We start from the raw sequence: 18,073 nt of genomic DNA on the forward strand, positions 1-18,073 counted from the left end.
TAGGTGCGGAGAGGGGCGGACAATGGGATTAGGGGCCAGTTCAAACCTGAGCATGAGCCAATGAGACAAGGAAGGCGGCGTCTCTGAGCTCAGGTACTTAGAGGTAGGGCGGGGTGGGAGGAGCACATTTGCAGCCTGGAAGCGAGACAGTGTTGCCAACCTCGCTTATTTACCGCGAGATTGGGCTTCTTTTTGTAGTCATTCGCGGGGGTTTTTTTCCGATTCGCGGGTTGCTTTTAATTGGGCTGTTTTTTTCTGCCAGTCGCGTTTTTTTGGGCTTGTTGGGCGGGACTTGTGCTCTGAATCATGTTACAGTGATTGGCGGCTGCTGCTGCTGCAATGAAGCCTGTCCATAGCAGGCGCACCCTATCCCTGTACTGCAGCAGTAAGCCAATCAGAGCAGAATGCAAGCCTTGTTGATGCAGAGGACACAGTTTGTGGGCAGAGCCAGCCAGCACAGCATCGCACGTGGGCGGAACGGGAAGGCCAGCAGCACAGCCTTGGAGAGCAACAGCAAAGGAATCCAAAGTGTGCAGCTACAGCCAGGTATCAGGAGGGGAGGGATTAGTATGTTGGGAGGGGGAATGAGTGTGTGGGGGGGCCAGAGATGTGCTCTGAGGGGTTAGGGAGGGGGGAATGAGTGTGTGGGGGGCCAGAGATGTGCTCTGAGGGGTTAGGGAGGGGGGAATGAGTGTGTGGGGGGGCCAGAGATGTGCTCTGAGGGGTTAGGGAGGGGGGGAATGAGTGTGGGGGGGGGCCAGAGATGTGCTGGGAGGAGGGAATCAGCGTGTGGGGGGCCAGAGATGTGCTCTGAGGGGTTACAGAGGGTGGGAATGAGTGTGTGCGGGGCCAGAAATGTGCTCGGAGGGGTTAGGGAGGGGGGAATGAGTATGTGCGGGGCCAGAAATGTGCTCGGAGGGGTTAGGGAAGTGGGAATGAGTGTGGGGGCCAGAGATGTGCTGGGAGGAGGGAATCAGCGTGTGGGGGGCCAGAGATGTGCTCTGAGGGGTTACAGAGGGTGGGAATGAGTGTGTGCGGGGCCAGAAATGTGCTCGGAGGGGTTAGGGAGGGGGGAATGAGTATGTGCGGGGCCAGAAATGTGCTCGGAGGGGTTAGGGAGGGGGGAATGAGCGTGTGCGGGGCCAGAAATGTGCTCGGAGGGGTTAGGGAGGGGGGAATGAGCGTGTGCGGGGCCAGAAATGTGCTCGGAGGGGTTAGGGAGGGGGGGAATGAGCGTGTGCGGGGCCAGAAATGTGCTCGGAGGGGTTAGGGAGGGGGGGAATGAGCGTGTGCGGGGCCAGAAATGTGCTCGGAGGGGTTAGGGAGGGGGGGAATGAGCGTGTGCGGGGCCAGAAATGTGCTCGGAGGGGGTAGGGAGGGGGGGAATGAGCGTGTGCGGGGCCAGAAATGTGCTCGGAGGGGTTAGGGAGGGGGGAATGAGCGTGTGCGGGGCCAGAAATGTGCTCGGAGGGGGGAATGAGCGTGTGCGGGGCCAGAAATGTGCTCGGAGGGGGGAATGAGCGTGTGCGGGGCCAGAAATGTGCTCGGAGGGGGGAATGAGCGTGTGCGGGGCCAGAAATGTGCTCGGAGGGGTTAGGCAGGGGGGGAATGAGCGTGTGCGGGGCCAGAAATGTGCTCGGAGGGGTTAGGGAGGGGGGGAATGAGCGTGTGCGGGGCCAGAAATGTGCTCGGAGGGGTTAGGGAGGGGGGAATGAGCGTGTGCGGGGCCAGAAATGTGCTCGGAGGGGGGAATGAGCGTGTGCGGGGCCAGAAATGTGCTCGGAGGGGGGAATGAGCGTGTGCGGGGCCAGAAATGTGCTCGGAGGGGGGAATGAGCGTGTGCGGGGCCAGAAATGTGCTCGGAGGGGTTAGGGAGGGGGGAATGAGCGTGTGCGGGGCCAGAAATGTGCTCGGAGGGGTTAGGGAGGGGGGAATGAGTGTGTGCGGGGCCAGAAATGTGCTCGGAGGGGTTAGGGAGGGGGGAATGAGTGTGTGCGGGGCCAGAAATGTGCTCGGAGGGGTTAGGGAGGGGGGAATGAGTGTGTGCGGGGCCAGAAATGTGCTCGGAGGGGTTAGGGAGGGGGGAATGAGCGTGTGCGGGGCCAGAAATGTGCTCGGAGGAGTTAGGGAGGGGGGAATGAGCGTGTGGGGGGGGCCAGAGATGTGCTCGGAGGGGTTAGGGAAGTGGGAATGAGTGTGGTGACCAGAGATGTGCTGGGAGGAGGGACTCAGCGTGTGGGGGGCCAGAGATGTGCTCGGAGGGGTTACAGAGGGGGGGGAATGAGAGTGTGGGGACTAGAGATGTGCTAGGAGGGGTTAGGGAGGGGGGAATGAGTGTGGGGGCCAGAGATTTGCTTGTAGGGGGGTGGGGAGAGGGGTATGAGTATGTGAGGGCATTAACTGCTATAAAAAAATAAAATGTTTCAATCTCATGTGTTTTGGGCTTTTTCTTTTTTTTTTAAAAAGTGCTTGTTCTTTCATGAAAACCTGGCAACACTGAAGCGAGAGCAACAGGCTGATCTCAGCACGGCTGTGCTACAACAGCTTTGCTTTTACTTTCACTTTGCCTCCAGCACGGCTGTGCTGTAAGAGGAGCAGATCAGCTATAGGAGCAGGAACGATTTCTTTGATTACATCATTGGGTAAAGTACAAAGATTTTGTGGCTGATAGGCAAAATGTTGAGAATATTAATGGTAATTTTGTGTTGCTAAGGTCTGGAAGGTATGCTCACCCCCCCCCCCCCCCCTTTTGCATTGAACTGGCTCTGCATTACCAGTACTTTATTTAATGAAAAGGCTTTGAATGCATGGCTGCTTCTGCCTGGAATGTTATTTTATTTAAGAAAATGCCTTAGCACATGGCTGGTTATATATATTTTAACTAATATATATTTAGTGAAACGCCATGGGCACATGGCCACACTTTACCTGTTATTATATATATATTTTATGAACTCATGGCTGGCTTTCAGCACAATGCTTGCTCTGCATGTTGCTGTATTTATTGAAAGGGCAGCGAGTGCAGGGCTGGTTATCTTTCATTTGTAGCCTCTTAAACGCCATTGAAGGGGTCTACACATGGTGAATGCATAGGTGGTTAGAGCACATGGCTGGCAGTAGCAGGCTTGGTAGCTCAGTGGTTAGAGCACTGATCTTGTAGGCTTGCTTTACTTTAAAATCGACGTTTTCTATGTATTGCTTTACCCCTCGCTCTCTAAATTGCTAGGAAGTGGGCAGGCTTCATGTCTACCATGCTACCTCAACAACCTGTGGATGTGCTTTGTTATACCTAAGTAATCTGACAATTAAAAAGTAGCCAGCATCCCGTAGTTGGGAATTCTGATGATATGTCTATGGGACAGCGGTACGGCATTTGAGTGCTCAGCCAGGTTAACAGGATGTTTTTTATATTAATCCTAAAGGTGATATTTAGTATTCGGTTACCATTTAAAGGGACAGCTGTCCCATGTGCACGTTTATACTGAATTATAAGGGGTACAGGACCCTCAGCTTGATAGATATGATTTAGGCTGCGCTATGCAGCTCTATACAAAGTAAATTAAAATATTAATGAAAGGTCGGCTTACATCTTAGCATGGTATTGTGGTTCTTATTGGAAGGGCTTGCCAGCAGAGGTCAGCACATGGCAGCGGCCATTTTGGGAGGTCAGCACATGGCAGCGGCCATTTTGGGAGGTCAGCACATGGCAGCGGCCATTTTGGGAGGTCAGCACATGGCAGCGGCCATTTTGGGAGGTCAGCACATGGACTTTCAGGATTTTCTTTTACTATTACTTTTCTTTTACTCCCCAGGCCCCCCCCCCCATGCGCCGGCACTCCTGCCTCCCCACGGAGTCCGGCGGCCCCTTGCCCCCCCCCCACCTTCCTCAGCTGCCCCCACCCCATCCTATTCCCGTCCAGCCCCCCAAACTTGCCGGGCCCAAACGTGCGCCCCCCCCCCCCCCCTGGCTCCTTGCACCCCACCCACCGCGTCCTGCCTATGCATGGATCAGAAAAAAAATAAACGCCCCTGTCAGAGTTTTCATGTCGTCGTTCCCCCCGATTCTGGTGTTAGAGGACACCAGACAGGAAAGTTATTAGAGAGGGATGAGGACACACATTCTTTCAAAATGTAGGCTAACAATCTAGTCAGGAAACAGAAACTAGATAAAAAGCACCAGCAAAGGATTCATCCAAAACGCAAAGCGGTGTATAGGGTGAAAAGGAGAAGCCATCATGCTATAGCACCTGCACTCACCCACCGGCTGCCAACCTGCTCTGACTACCCCACTGTGTGTCTGTAAACAAAACGTCACTTTCAGTTCCATTTTAGTTTTAAGACGGTTTCTTCCACGACCTCATGTATGCCATCATAATAAAAATAATCAGGATTACTCTTATTATAATTAGCCCCCCTAAAGTTGTCCTTTTTTTTTCTCTCTTTTTGCAGTATGCCACCGTAAATGCAACTCTTGTAACAACACTAGCTCTGGCAGCCTGGCTCCCGAATGAGGAAGTAAACCCACTCTAGCGGCTCCCCTGACACCCACGACGGAGTGACTGCATCAGCAAAAGACTATTTTCGTTTGTTTTAAATCCCGAAGCCATCACCGGCAGGCTAGCGCGGAGACGCACTTACCGCAAAGCTGGGGCGCTGCCGAGCCCGGGACGGCGCGCGCTCCTCCTGCACCGGGGTGGGGGGGGCTACCCCGGCATGGGCGGCAGACCGGCCGGCCACTCACGCAGCTCCCCTGCCTGGCGCCGCTGGAGAGGGGAGGATCTGCCCCCTACTCGGTGGGGGACGGCTGGCGCTGGGAAGGAGGGAGAGCGGCGTCCCGCCGGGAGATCCGAGCAGCGCTGGCGACAGCCGCTCGCTCGATACCGATTAAGCGAGGCGCAGGCTCCTGCCGTGCGCCGCCAGCTCGCACTTCCTGGCTGGAAATTCCCACTGACGTCGAGAGGGCGGGAGGGAGACAAGGGGGGGGGGGGGGGGGGGAAGAAACCTCTTCTCGTTCCGCGGGCCCCAGTGTTGTCAGCCTGGGCTACTTCCCGCCCCCTTTGTGCGGGTTGAGCTGGTCTTTGGGCTGAGGGCTAGCCGGGCTCTGGGTTGCAGGCCTGCGATGCCTAAATTCTTTGCCGCAGGCTGCCCGGCCAGCAGTCAGCGAGTGATGACTCACTGGCAGCAGCCAATCAGAGGTAGCAGAGAAATGGCAGCGCGACTGAACAGATTCGGATTATTTTATTAGCATGCGGTTATAAAGGCCGATGTAATAACAAGGCGGGCTATTTTAACTTGTTTTGGCACACTTTTTTTCTGCCTACATTAACTCTGGCATTTAACAGGGATTTTCACGCCTAAAAAAAATTCATGTTAAAGCCAGGAGTAAAAATCCTGTGCTAAAATGAATGCAGGTTCCTGCAAAAGAAGGCATTAGCTATTCCCCAGCACTGCATGGAGGTGCGTCAAAAGACAGATGACTTAAAACACATTGGGGCCGATGCAGTATCCTGCACTTAAAAAACATGCATCCCAAGTGGACACATGCTTTTTGAACATACACTCATCCACCTCTCCTGGGAGCCCCATGTAATACATAAATCTTCTTTGAGGCCCTTGCAGCTACTTCAGAATGCTGCTGCCAGATTTCTAACAGGTAAAAGCAAATATGATCACATTACCCCTGTCCTCAACCAATTACAATGGCTCCCAATAAAAAAATGAATTAAATACAAATTTCTTTCATTGATCCACACTGCAATCTACAAAGCCGACTACACTGCCTTTGATGACATTATACACATACTTCGCCCTCAACGTACAACAAGAACTTCTAGTAAACTCCAACCTGTGAGTCCCTCACTCCCAAATGCCAAACTATCCTCCACCAGAAACAGAGCCTTCTCCATCATCGGACCAAAACTATGGAATTCACTACCCCACTTCCTCACCGCGCAAGAAAACTCAAAATCCTTCAAAAAAGACCTAAAGTCTTGGCTTCTCAACCATACTCTTAAGGACAACTCTCAATGACTTTATACTATAATCCCATTAACTGCCAACTTTAAATATTCCATTTGGACAATCTCTACTGATTCAAGCCACTGATACCTCCTTTTTGAAGAACCCAGTTATCTCTGCCTTTCTATTCAGTGTATCTACCCTGTTTACACTATGTTCTTTGTTCATATCTCTTATTTTGGTGCCATTTCCCACTATTGTTAAATTTAAAGTTTAAAATCTTTCAATGTAACAAGTTGTTCTATATGTAAACCGGAGTGAAGGCAACTATGCTATACCTCGGTATATAAAAAAAAATGCTAAATAAATAAATGAGTTGCCACACTAAAAGGGACAGGCAATGGATAATTTGTGCATCCTTAGCGCTCTGCATCAGCACCCAGGAGAAGTGGCTGACAACAACCTGGCCAGAACTCACCTGGTCTGAATTGGTCCTTTTCACTGACAAGTAGGACTGATCCCCTTTCAGGACACCCTTCTGAAAGGGGATTGGTCCTTTCACTGACATTTGACAGTGAATGGACCAATCAGCAGTAAGCGAAGCAGTGAATAAATTAATATTAAGTGCCCTGTGTGTGCAGGTTACAGAAACAGAAGCTCAATTTATGACCTTCCTGTTTTATCCTGCAGCAGCTAATTTCTGGCACGATATGCATGAATTTTTGTACATAACCTTATCCTGTTTGCTACTGTTTTACTCTTTCCCCACTCCCAATTACGTCACTCCCAGTTATATATCCCATTTATTTATCCCCCCCCCTTAATTTAACATATCTTTGTTTTTTTTTCTTTATTACTGTGTTTTTATCGTTCTTTGTTCCATGTAAAGGCAACGCCTACTTATACATTGGTTATTAAGTTACATGTAAACCGACACGATGTGCAAACGGTTGTCGGTATATAAAACTGTTTAAATAAATACACACAATATACACGGCCCTGAACGTTTATATTGTGTGTCCTGAAAATTTTTTTTTTTACGCCAAGGCTTTTTTTTGTATGGTGCTGCTTTTCTGTAGTTCCCCCTACTTAGTTTTTTTTTGTTTTTAAGTTGAGCCCTTGGCACGTAGGAAAACTTTATGCCTGCTCTGGGATGGCGTAAAATTTGATAGGTTAAAATGTGTGCCTCGGAGACACAGGGATTTTTTGCATCAGAAGGTAATAGCTAATTGCCTCATCTACATGGAATTTATATGTGATAAGCACTATTAGCTACACGCAAGTTTGGACGTGTGTTTTCGATGCACGGATCCCCTTGTTGCATCGGCTCAGCACACGATATTGCATCAGCCCCATTTTTTATTTTTTATTTTATTTTTTATTTATGCATTTTTAATCAATTACAACAAGCATCCACTTGTATGGGAATTTTTTAAAGTACAGAAAGAAAACCTTATAACATAGTGAAAATATCAATTCACATCCATTAATTAACTGTACTTTAACAAAAATAAAGGAAATACGGGAGACACCTTTACAGGAGCATATTACAAGGTAATATTAACCTTCAAGAAAACAAGGCCAAACACGAGAAGTCCTTCCGTTTTACTTTTAACCTATCCAGCTATGGGTTTTATGAGGGAGGATGAGTATCTAAGAAAACCCTCAATTGCTGTGGATCAAAAAAAATATATAATTTTGCTCTTGAAAAATTATATTACATTTACAAGGAAATTGTAATTTAAACCTTGCCCCTCTTTGAATCACTTCCCCCCTCATATTGAGAAACAATTTCCTTCTTGATTGTGTCGCCTTAATCAAATCAGGGTAACACCAAATTTTCTGTATGAAAAAATTGGCTGGAGCGTTTCTGAAGAAATGTTTAAATGTGTTATTTCTGTCCATGAGAAATGCAAATGAAACCAGTAGTGGTCTTCTTGATGTTACCATCATTTCTTGTGAAGATTCGAGAATTGTAGTTAAATCCAAGGGCATTTGTTCCCCCCCAAATTACCCTGTTCGACTTCAGGATTCGGAAGGTAAAAAGCTTTAGTAATCACAGGTTTTACCTCTTCTGGGATTTTCAAGATCTGTGTGCAATACAACTTAAACAACTCAACTGGGGAAATATTTTTCAAAACTGGAAAATTCACAAATCTTAAGTTATGTGATCTTCAACTGTTCTCAATTTTTTTCAAATCTTCTATCCATTTCTGTTTCTTTTAATATTAAATTAGATTGTATCTTTTCAACTTCTTGAAGCCGTCCCGCCATGGTTTCAGTTTTTAACTTTTGTTGGGCTAAACCATTAGCATTCAAGAGGACTTGTTTTTTAGTGTCCATTACTTCCTTAGTTAATGTATGTATAGATTTTTCTATAGACTGCAATGCCAACCAAATTGTAGATAAAGTTATTTCTGTAGTTGGTAAAATTAACTTTCCAAGCATTGGAGCTTTCTGAGTCTCTCCCTCCCCTCCCCCTGCTGCACTGGCTCCATTATCCAGTTCTGACGCTCCCAGCATTTCACCACCTTTCAACCCCTCACCTCTTTCCCCTGTGAGGGGTTGTGTTGGTGTTGATTCCTCCACGATATTGAGTCCTTTAGTTGTTAAACTCTGCAGTTCCACTTCTATCCCTCCTCGGATCAGACCCGCCGGGGCAGTGGTCTTCAAACGTCGTCCCTCGTCGAATCCTGGTGGAGCCGGTCTGATAGGGGAGCCGGGGCTCAACGATGTATCAACGGTCAGAAGGGGTGGTTCGTGCTCCACTGCCGTCCCTTCAGCGACCTGCCCGCTCAGCGCTAACGGTGAGGCTGCCGCAAAGAAACTCCCAATGAAGGGGTTGAGTGGCTTCTAACGGGGTCGAGGTGTCTTCACCTCCCCGTACCCTCGCCTTTCGCTTCGTATGCGGCATGGGAATAAGGTAATTTTTGGTAATAGCGGGAGATCCTTGCAAGCGTACCTTCTCAGGCGGCCATCTTGGGGCGTCTCAGCCCCATTTTTTTTTAATACTGGAAATGTAACTCCTGGGTCAAAGCAGGAGTAAAACTTAACTCACATTTCTGGTGGCCATGTTATATGATTGCTGTGTCCAGTGATGAATTTAGATCTTTGCCATCCCTAGGCACTATTGGTGTTATCGCACCCAGGGCCTGCGGAAGCCCTAGGCCAGCTAGGCTCGGGTCTGGGGTGCTGACCATTAGGGAGTGCCGCCCCACTCACAAGCCAGTGAAGCAGGGTGAGGTGGCTGCTTTAGACGGCAGAATTTTGGAGCAGCAAAAAGTGCCCCTTCAAAATTCTGCCCAGCCCCCGCCTCATCCTGCCTCCCCCCCCCCCCCCCCCCAGGACTCAAGAAAACCCTTAGTGGTCCAGCAAAGGGTCCGGGAGCTATCTGCTGCTCCCGGGCCGTTGGCTGCCACTAACTAAAATGGTGCTGGTGGCCTTTAGCCCCTACCATGTGACAGGGGCTACCGATGCCATTGGCCAGCCCCTGTCACATGGTTAGGGGCAATGGACAGGGTCGGCCAATGGCACCAGTAGCCCCTGTCACATGGTAGGGGCTAAAGGCCACTGGCGCCATTTTAATTAGTGACAGCCAACAGCTCGGGAGCGGCAGATCGCTCCCGAGCTTCCTGCTGGACCACCAGGGGTTTTCGTGAGTCTTGGGAGGGGGTGGGGTCGGAAAGGTGGAGGGGTTATTTTATTTAAATTTGGGGGGGGCGCAGGGGGTGGGGGAGCGGTGGCATGTGGTCTCTGCCCCCAGAGGTAGGAGTCGGGGCTGCAACCGGGGGTGGGGCTGGGGTGTCGGCATGACTAGGGGAAGTAGCACAAGGCAGAAGGTGCCTAGGGTGCCTAATCCCCTTACACTGGCCCTGATCGCACCCCTCTCCAAGAAGGTTAGATAACAGAGAGTAGATCCTAGGCACAGCCCCACAGTTTTCTATGGCAGGAATTAGAAATGTCTGAAGCACCTTGGTAAATATTTCCCCTCTTTTATATTACACTATAAAAAATATTTCCCTAACCTTGCTTGTATCTATAATTTATTTTGATTTTATTGCATGAGGAAAAAGGGATCTCAAGTATTAGCACAAGGAGACGACCTTGAAGATGGGGAAGAGTAGGAGAGGGTGAGAAGGCAAGAGAAAGGAGAAAGAGGAATGGGAGGAGAGAGAGAGGACTAGGGATGAGGAAAACTGGGAAGGGTAAAGAAGAGGTAAAAAGAGGTAGAGGGATCAAAGGATGGATGATCCTGAATTTGGGGTTGGAGGGGAGGGGAGTTCTAGAATGTGGATTAAGAAAGAGGTAAAAGGAAAGGAGGTTCCAGAATCCTGGGGATAGAATTCAAGATTATGGGATGAAGGATTTGAATTCTCGTGGGGTCGGGGAAGAAGAAGGGAGGTGTCTCTGTTGTGCTCTGGTTCTTTCCCCCCCTTGCATCCCCTCTCTAATTTACCACCCAATCTGGTATCTGTACATGTAAACATACAAAAACCTTCCAAGACAAAAAACTCATACCTTCCAAGTGGCCATCATACTAGGCACGCCCGGTATCAATTATCTTCATTTCCTTGCATATAACCAATCTGCCAATCTTAGCATCTACTTTTCAATTTTTTAAAGCTCTTTTTTTTTTATATATATATGCAAATAAAACTTATCCTTATAAATTTGAAACTCCCGACACAGGTCCATGTTTCATTCACTGCTTCAGGGGGAAGTTCACGAGAGAGCCACTCTCCTCTTCCATTTTTAAGTCCGTTCAAGTATCAACAAATTGCTTACATCGCCAAGGTGTTTATTCTTCGCACCAAAATCAAGGACTGGAAGCTACAACGGCCATGGTACCCACCCAGAGAGCTTATGCTTTGATCTTACTTGCTATGCCTTGCCAAAATGGCATGCTGTGCTAGGCTGACCATATGTACCATTTTGAATGGGACAGTACCGTTTTTTCATATTTTCTGGGCATCTTGTCATTTTAATAAAAATGTCAATTTTATCCCGTTTTGAATAGAAACTATAAATATACTTTAATATTGGTCAATCATGAATTATTATTCATAACCTATCAACAGACATGTATCAATATCGTGGATCCGATACCAGTAATTTGTAAAACCATGGAGTCGCATTGTTCGATAGTATTGACAGTGAAATTATGAAATGTTATTGGCACCTGAGATGGAGGGGGGATGAAGATTTTATTTCTAACATCCAAACCTCACCATTGATTTGATCTGACCATTCTTTGCTGGGATTTTATATTAAAGCTGCTTGTCATTCTATAGTAAATAGGTGTAATTGTATGAAGATATTATCTAGAGTAAACAATGACATACGGTGGTTTATTGAAGAAGTTGCTTTGGAGCCCTTGGGGAAGAGGATTGTTCATTAGATGATGTAGCCTCAATTTGGCATTCTGCTTTGCATGTGGCACTTGATTAGGTGGCTCCTTTAAAAGTAAGACCAGCAGATAAGGTTTCTGTCTTAAAGCTTCCAAATAGGATTGTAGATTCCTCGAGAGAACCTGGCAACATTCTGGTGATATGGAGGATAAAAAAGTGCACCATAGGATCTCTGAGGCCAAGAAGGCCTGTTATATAGATTTGATTTTGAAGGGTACAAATACTGCTTGTGGAATCATTTTCAGTTGCTAATAGCTTCCTTAAGGGCTCTACAATCAAACCAGATATTGGTGCTTGTTTCTCCATATTGTGAGCAGTTAACCTAATATTTTAGGAAGAATACAAAAGTACTTAGATCTTCTTTTATTGGTCAGAAGGATGGGATACATCTCTTTTTCAGGGGCTCAGGTACCTGCTGTTAAAGAGGAGAGGAGATGTTTCTTTTATGACCAGATGTTGTTGGAGTTACCTGCTCCTACTGCCACTGAGAAACACTGGTCAGAGTTTTCTGAAGTCATCCTTGCTGATAATAAGTCCATTACAACTAAATTTAATAAAGGAAAATGCTGTCTTGATCAATGCCCAGCATTGTTACTATCTGGTATGACTGAAATGATGATTATGTGGCTAATGGTGTTTGTTAACCTCTCTATTAAAAAAAAAGGGCTGTTTTCTCCTTTCTTTAAAAAAATGCAGTTTTGGTTCCCATTGTTAAAATGTCATCACTCAACCCATTATTGTATGAAAACTATAGCTCCATCCCTAAACTTTACTTTTTAGCCAAAATAACTGAACATGTGGCCCTTCAGCTCCAGAAGTATCCCAAGGCTCATTCTCTTTTGGATGACTCACAATCAGGGCCAGTGCATCCCAATAGGCAAACTAGGTGGTCACCTAGGGCACCAGTCAGTAGGGGGCAGCAAAGAGCAGCAATATGGGGCCAGAGCTGAGCCCATCCCACTCACGATCGAGACGGGAGAGAGCTTCCCCAAATAATTAACTTGGTACTAAACAGAAAGCTGACCTGGTTTCAGTTTCTTACAGAAAGACCATGGTCCACCAGTTTTTATTTCCCAGTACCTGCCAGCAAGGGTGTATGCTTGACTTCGGCTGAAAGGCAGAAACAATTAAGATGAGATACTGAATTTGGGGACAAAAGGCAAGGAAATACACCTTCTTCCTCCTCTGCTAAGATACTCTCTGAACAAAGTTTAAATTACTTAATTCAATCTCTTAGGAGAATGATCCAGCCATGTGCTTCTGGGCCTGGATATTTCTGAAAAGGGTCTCTCAGTCTCTCAGTTCCTGGCGCCTTTGTTTCTTGTTGTGAATTTACATGTTGCTCAGCTATGAAGCAAGAACAGCTGTCTGTCTCTCTATTTCCTCAGAGTGTAGATATCTGTCTCTCCCTCTTGATAATTAGTTTGTCATGAGAAGTACTGTTTCTAGAGCTGCCAGATACACTCCTCTCTTCATGGCTCCAAATCCTGGCAGTTCCGCCCCTCACACACAGTGTCAGCCAAATTGTGCCTTTTCTACCTTAAATGGTCTCCCAGCATTCCTTTTGGCTTCCTCCTCTGCTGGCTATGTAGTGCTGCTCTCTGGGCAGGCTACATAGCCAGCAGCCTTTTCCCCAACTTGTTAACACTATGCTTGCTGGATACTGGCTTGTAGAACATTTGTCATTCACAGGAGAGCGCACAGGGGGGTAGATTTTCAAACCGCGCGATTTGGCGTACTTTTGCTGGCGCATCAGGCGCAAGCAAAAGTACGCGGGATTTTAGTAGATACGCGCGTAGCCGCTAAAATCCTGGATCGGCGCGCGCAAGGCTATCGATTCCGTATAGCTGGTGCGCGCTGAGCCGCGCAGCCTACCCCCGTTCCCTCCGAGGCCGCTCAGATTTCGGAGCGGCCTCGGAGGGAACTTTCTTTTGCCCTCCCCTCCCTTCCCCTACCTAACCCACCCGCCCGGCCCTGTCTAAACCCCCCCCTTACCTTTGTCGGGGGATTTACGCCTCCCGGAGGGAGACATAAATCCCCGCGCGCCAGCGGGCCGCTAGCGCGCCGGGACGCGACCTGGGGGCGGGTCCGGAGGGCGCGGCCACGCCCCTGGTCCGCCCCGGGCCGTAACCACGCCCCCGGGCCCGCCCCCGAAACGCTCCAGACATGCCCCGAAAACGCCGCGCGGATCGGGCCCGCCCCCCGACATGCCCCCCCTCAGAAAACCCCGGGACTTACGCGAGTCCCGGGGCTCTGCGCGCGCCGGTAGGCCTATGTAAAATAGGTGCACCGGCGCGCAGGGCCCTGCTCGCCTAAATCCGCCCGGATTTAGGCGGATTTAGGCGAGCAGGGCTCTTAAAATCCGCCCCAGGGGTTTTGACTTATTTTTATATTTCTTCAGCTTGGATGCGGCAGCTTGCAGTCTCTGCAGGGTTGGAAAACCCCTTTTTGGCAGGTCCAAAACATATTACTCAGATTCCGATGCAGTTCGGTCCACATTGCAAGGTTCCTACATGTAATAAGCTCGTAGGAGCAGGAACCTGGTTTAAAGTAGCTTGCTACACCATCAAATATATAAAAACCAACAGCACAGTTTTACGGAGGGCAGACCACAATATGTGCCACAGCTTCTTCCTGCTAACAGTGCAAATTGAAACTAACCACACCCTGCTCTAACAAGCTTCTATAACAAGCTTCAGGCTTTCTATAATATAGCACATTCCACCTAAAAAGAAAAGATGTACTACTGCGTCATCTATAACTATTTCTTCACAAACTTAGGGAGGATAGTTTTCAAACACCCAATAAACTTAATATGCCACAAATACATACATACATTTTCACTAATTTTCAGTTTGTCTACAATGACCCCCAAATCCTTTTCCTGGGTGGTGATTCCTAATACAGAACCCAGCATTGTATACCAATAGTTAAGATTATTTTTGCATATGTGCTTCACTTTGTGAGGCTAGTGGTGTGTAGCTTGCCTCACTTTCTTGTCTTCCAGTTCCTCCTTGGCTTTGTGCCCTGCTCATCGTACCTGCCTGTGGCAATGACACTGGTAATTATTCACATCTCATACTTCCCTGTCCCACACATTCCCGCTCATTTCACCCAGCTCCTAGTCTCATACCAGTGGATTCACTCTCCTCCCTCCTGTTGCCATTCTTCAGTCTTCCACCTCCGTGCACATACCGCCCCCCCCCCCCCACCAAGTCCCCATTCTCACTCTCCCAAAGTCTCCCAACCCCCAGTTCCCATCTCTCACCTCTCTGCTCATACCCGCTAGCCTCCTACCTGTAAGCATGTCTAGCAGTTGAGGCACAGGGGTGACAAGAGCAGAGAGCACACATGCACTCACTGGCTCTTTGGGCACCTGTCTCCTGCGCTTTCTTTTTAAACTAGAAGTGTACCATGAGGTTGAGATGAGCGCCTGTGGAGACAGCGAGTACACATGCACTCTCTATTTTCAACCCTATAACGTCCTTCAGAGATTGGAAGGAGAGGAGGAATGATGGGGGCTGCAAGCTGTTTGTGACTGGTGGCCTGCAGCCCTTCCATGAAGTGAGATCCAGCTGTCAATTCAGGAAGTGAGGCAGACAAATCAAGAGTCTTCTGGAAAATACAGGAGACTTGGGACTGTCTCTCACGTTCCTGCATCCTAATTTTTCTTCCCCCCACCCCAGCCACCAAGTCTCCATTCTCTCCACTTCACCCACGCAATGCCCTCTCACTCCCTATTCAATTCGCCAGCCCCCACTCTTTCTCACACAGTCCCCGCTATCTCATTTTTTGTGCAGTTTACAGTCTTTGGATCATCTATTTGAATCATGTAATGCTGTGTAGCAATCTAAGATGCACCTTGTGGCTCGAGCAGCTGATCTGAGACTGTGAACATCATGGGAGGGAGAGGTGCCAGTGGCAGGAAACATGGCTTAAAGAGTCACCAGCTCCATTCTTCTGCCAGCTAGGCTGGACTGGGCCAGATGAGAGAGAGAGAGGTGTTGGCACTAGGTGGGAGCAAAGGGGAAGCATGCCAACAGCAGTGGAAGTGGTCAGAATTGGACTCGGGCAGATGCATTATTTACTGGCTTTTATATTGCCGCTTTTGAACTTGTGCAGGCAGCCAGCCTGGTCAGATAAAAAACCAGCCTGGCTAGCTGAATACTAGCCAGTTGGCAACCTTAGCTGGAATATAAATAAAAGTAAGGGAATTGATATATTAGATGTTCATGAACAGAGATGGCATTGTTTCTCTCTGATATCCTAAGCCATGTGTATGCTCTGTGTACAAGGAAATACCTGCAACCAAAGAACCAAACCAAAAATAAGTACAGACATATATAGATGGAAAAATAAAATAGCCTGAATCCCCCTCCATCCAGAGCCTTCCGTTTCTACAAATGTTTGTTCAGGTAGTTAATTCCTAATGGTTTTGCGGTACTAAGCGGTCCATCAGATGGTTTAGTGGACCACAGGTTAAAACACGTGAACGAAAGAGTGACTAAATTCTCTCTGTGGCTGCATTGATAGCTGGAGCCAGTGCCACAAATAACTGTGGACAAGATGTGGTTCCAACTGGCCTGACTTCTATTTGCATAGAAATATATTTTTTATGCTGTTCCTCAAGCACAATTTAGGGGACACAGTTCTAGGTTTTTCTGTGCTGAGCAAATGGGTTCAGTTTCAAAGTTCCAAAACAGAAATCAAATTTTATACATCACCCCCTTTCTAGATAGGATTCTCACTGAAAATTTGAGGACATGAAAGTATGTTACTTTTCTCAGTTTTCCTGAGATAGTAGATTTTACAATTCACTCACCAATACCAATACTAACTTCCTTGTTCTAATGGTTTTGGCTTGGAACTTGAAGATTATGGTTTACAGTTCAATAGTTAAATCATTGATACAGCTTACTTCAACTTCAGATATGCTATGTATTTGGAGTAAAGCTTCTGGATTTAAAAAAAATTGAGGCTTCTTCCCAGCTTATCGTAGGAAAAGATCTTTTGACTCACTCATTACGAACCCTTCCCTTTTCAATTTCTGTTCCAGCAGTGCCATATGATATGGTCCAACATTATTCTGTGTGTTGGAAGGCAGGGGTGGTTCTACAAGGAGGCAAGGTGAAGCAGCCATGTCAGGTGGCAAAATTTTGAAGAAAGCTCTGCGGTAGCTGCTCACTTTGTCGTGCTTGATGAAAATTGGTGGGGTTCCAAATGGCATTGGCGGTGCATTTGATGACATGATGGTGGGGTTCCCACTCCCTGCTAGCAAGAAGATGGCCTTGTGCAACACTGGTGCATTTAAATGACATGCTGGCGGGGATTCTGCCAGCAAGAGGATGGCCCCCCACAACGCCAGCTCATCGAAATGACATGCTGGCGGGGTTCCCACTCCCCGCCAGCAAGAAGATGGCCCTGCACAACACCGGCACATTTAAATGATGTGCTGGCGGGGTTCTTACTCCTCGCCAGCAAGAAGACCAGAGTGGCCACTCCTATAGTGACTGCAGGTAAGAGGAAGAAAAAGATAGGGGAGGAGGCGGAGGAAAGAAAATGCAAGGGGTGTGCATGAAAAGGTAAGGGAAGAAGATGAATGATTGAGAGGCAAGGAAAGAGATGGGAGGAAACAGGTGTGAATCAGCAGGAAAGGAAGTGAATGTGAAGGTAAGGGTGGGAGGCGGAGATGATGCGTCAAAAATGAGGGATAGTAAAGGGAGTGAGTTACTGAGAGGGAGCAGCAGGGGTAGGAGTTAGAGTGGAGGGAAGAAAAAAGGAGGGGTGAGCTAAAAAGGAGTGAGGGGGAGGCAGGGATGAGACAAAAAGGAAGGAAAGGCAGGGAGTGTGAGTGAGGAGGTAAGGGAAGGAAGTGAATGATTGAGAGGGAAGGATAGATGTGAAGAAAGGGGACTGAATGAGAGGGAAGGAAGTGAATAGGAAGGTGATCAGTGAGTAAAAAGCAGGAAAAGGAAGAGGTGTAATTGACAGGAAACAGAAGGGGTGTGAATGAGAGTGGAGGGAAGCAGACTGGCCTATTGGTGGTTACATGATATTTGGCGCCAGCATTTCCTCTGGTGTGCAGAGGGAAGGGTCCGACATTAGCAGCTGAAGGCGAAAATACTGTGAACTGCCCACCAGAGCCCAGCCCGGCGGTGGCTGAAGAGCGAAGAGAGGCTGGAGGCTGCTGCCGGATCCCAGGCCAACAGCGGCTGAAGAAAGAGAAGAGGCCCCACATGAGAGAGAGACAGCTTGCTTGAGTGTGTGTGTGAGTGAGTGTGTGTGTGTGTAAGGGAATGAGGCAGTTTGCTTATGTGTGTGTGTGAGAGAGGTAGCTTGCTTGTGTGAGAGAGGCAGCTTGTGTATGAGTTTTTGCACCTTGTTAATTCATGACAATTTCATGATGACTGTAAAATGACTAAATTAAAAGCTCCCAGGTATGGAAGGCAAGATATATTTTTTATCCTTATTAGTTTTAATTATGGGGTGTTATTTGATATATCTACTCTTTTCTTCAATATTTTTTTGGTATTTGGGAAATTAAAAAATAATGTTTTGAAATATTTGTTCTTTTTATTAGCATTTACTGTATTTATTGATTTGGTTTTACTATTATGTTTTATATTTCTTAGTTTTTATTATTTGATATTTTATTTGTTTTCTTATTGTTGTACTGCAAGTTGTACTGCATGTAGAATCCGGAATGT

General features: G+C 47.6%; 1 long non-coding RNA gene across 1 annotated transcript; it reads left to right on the forward strand.

The window, feature by feature from the left end:
* The first annotated feature begins 300 nt into the window (after nucleotides 1–300).
* Nucleotides 301–4,986, forward strand: LOC115088960. The gene is made up of 3 exons (XR_003856001.1): nucleotides 301–546; nucleotides 2,467–2,642; nucleotides 4,450–4,986. It is a non-coding gene; the product is annotated as an uncharacterized LOC115088960 (long non-coding RNA).
* Nucleotides 4,987–18,073: the final 13,087 nt, after the last annotated feature.

This window comes from Rhinatrema bivittatum, chromosome 1, assembly GCF_901001135.1.
Source record: "Rhinatrema bivittatum chromosome 1, aRhiBiv1.1, whole genome shotgun sequence".
NCBI classification, from domain to species: Eukaryota; Metazoa; Chordata; class Amphibia; order Gymnophiona; family Rhinatrematidae; genus Rhinatrema; species Rhinatrema bivittatum.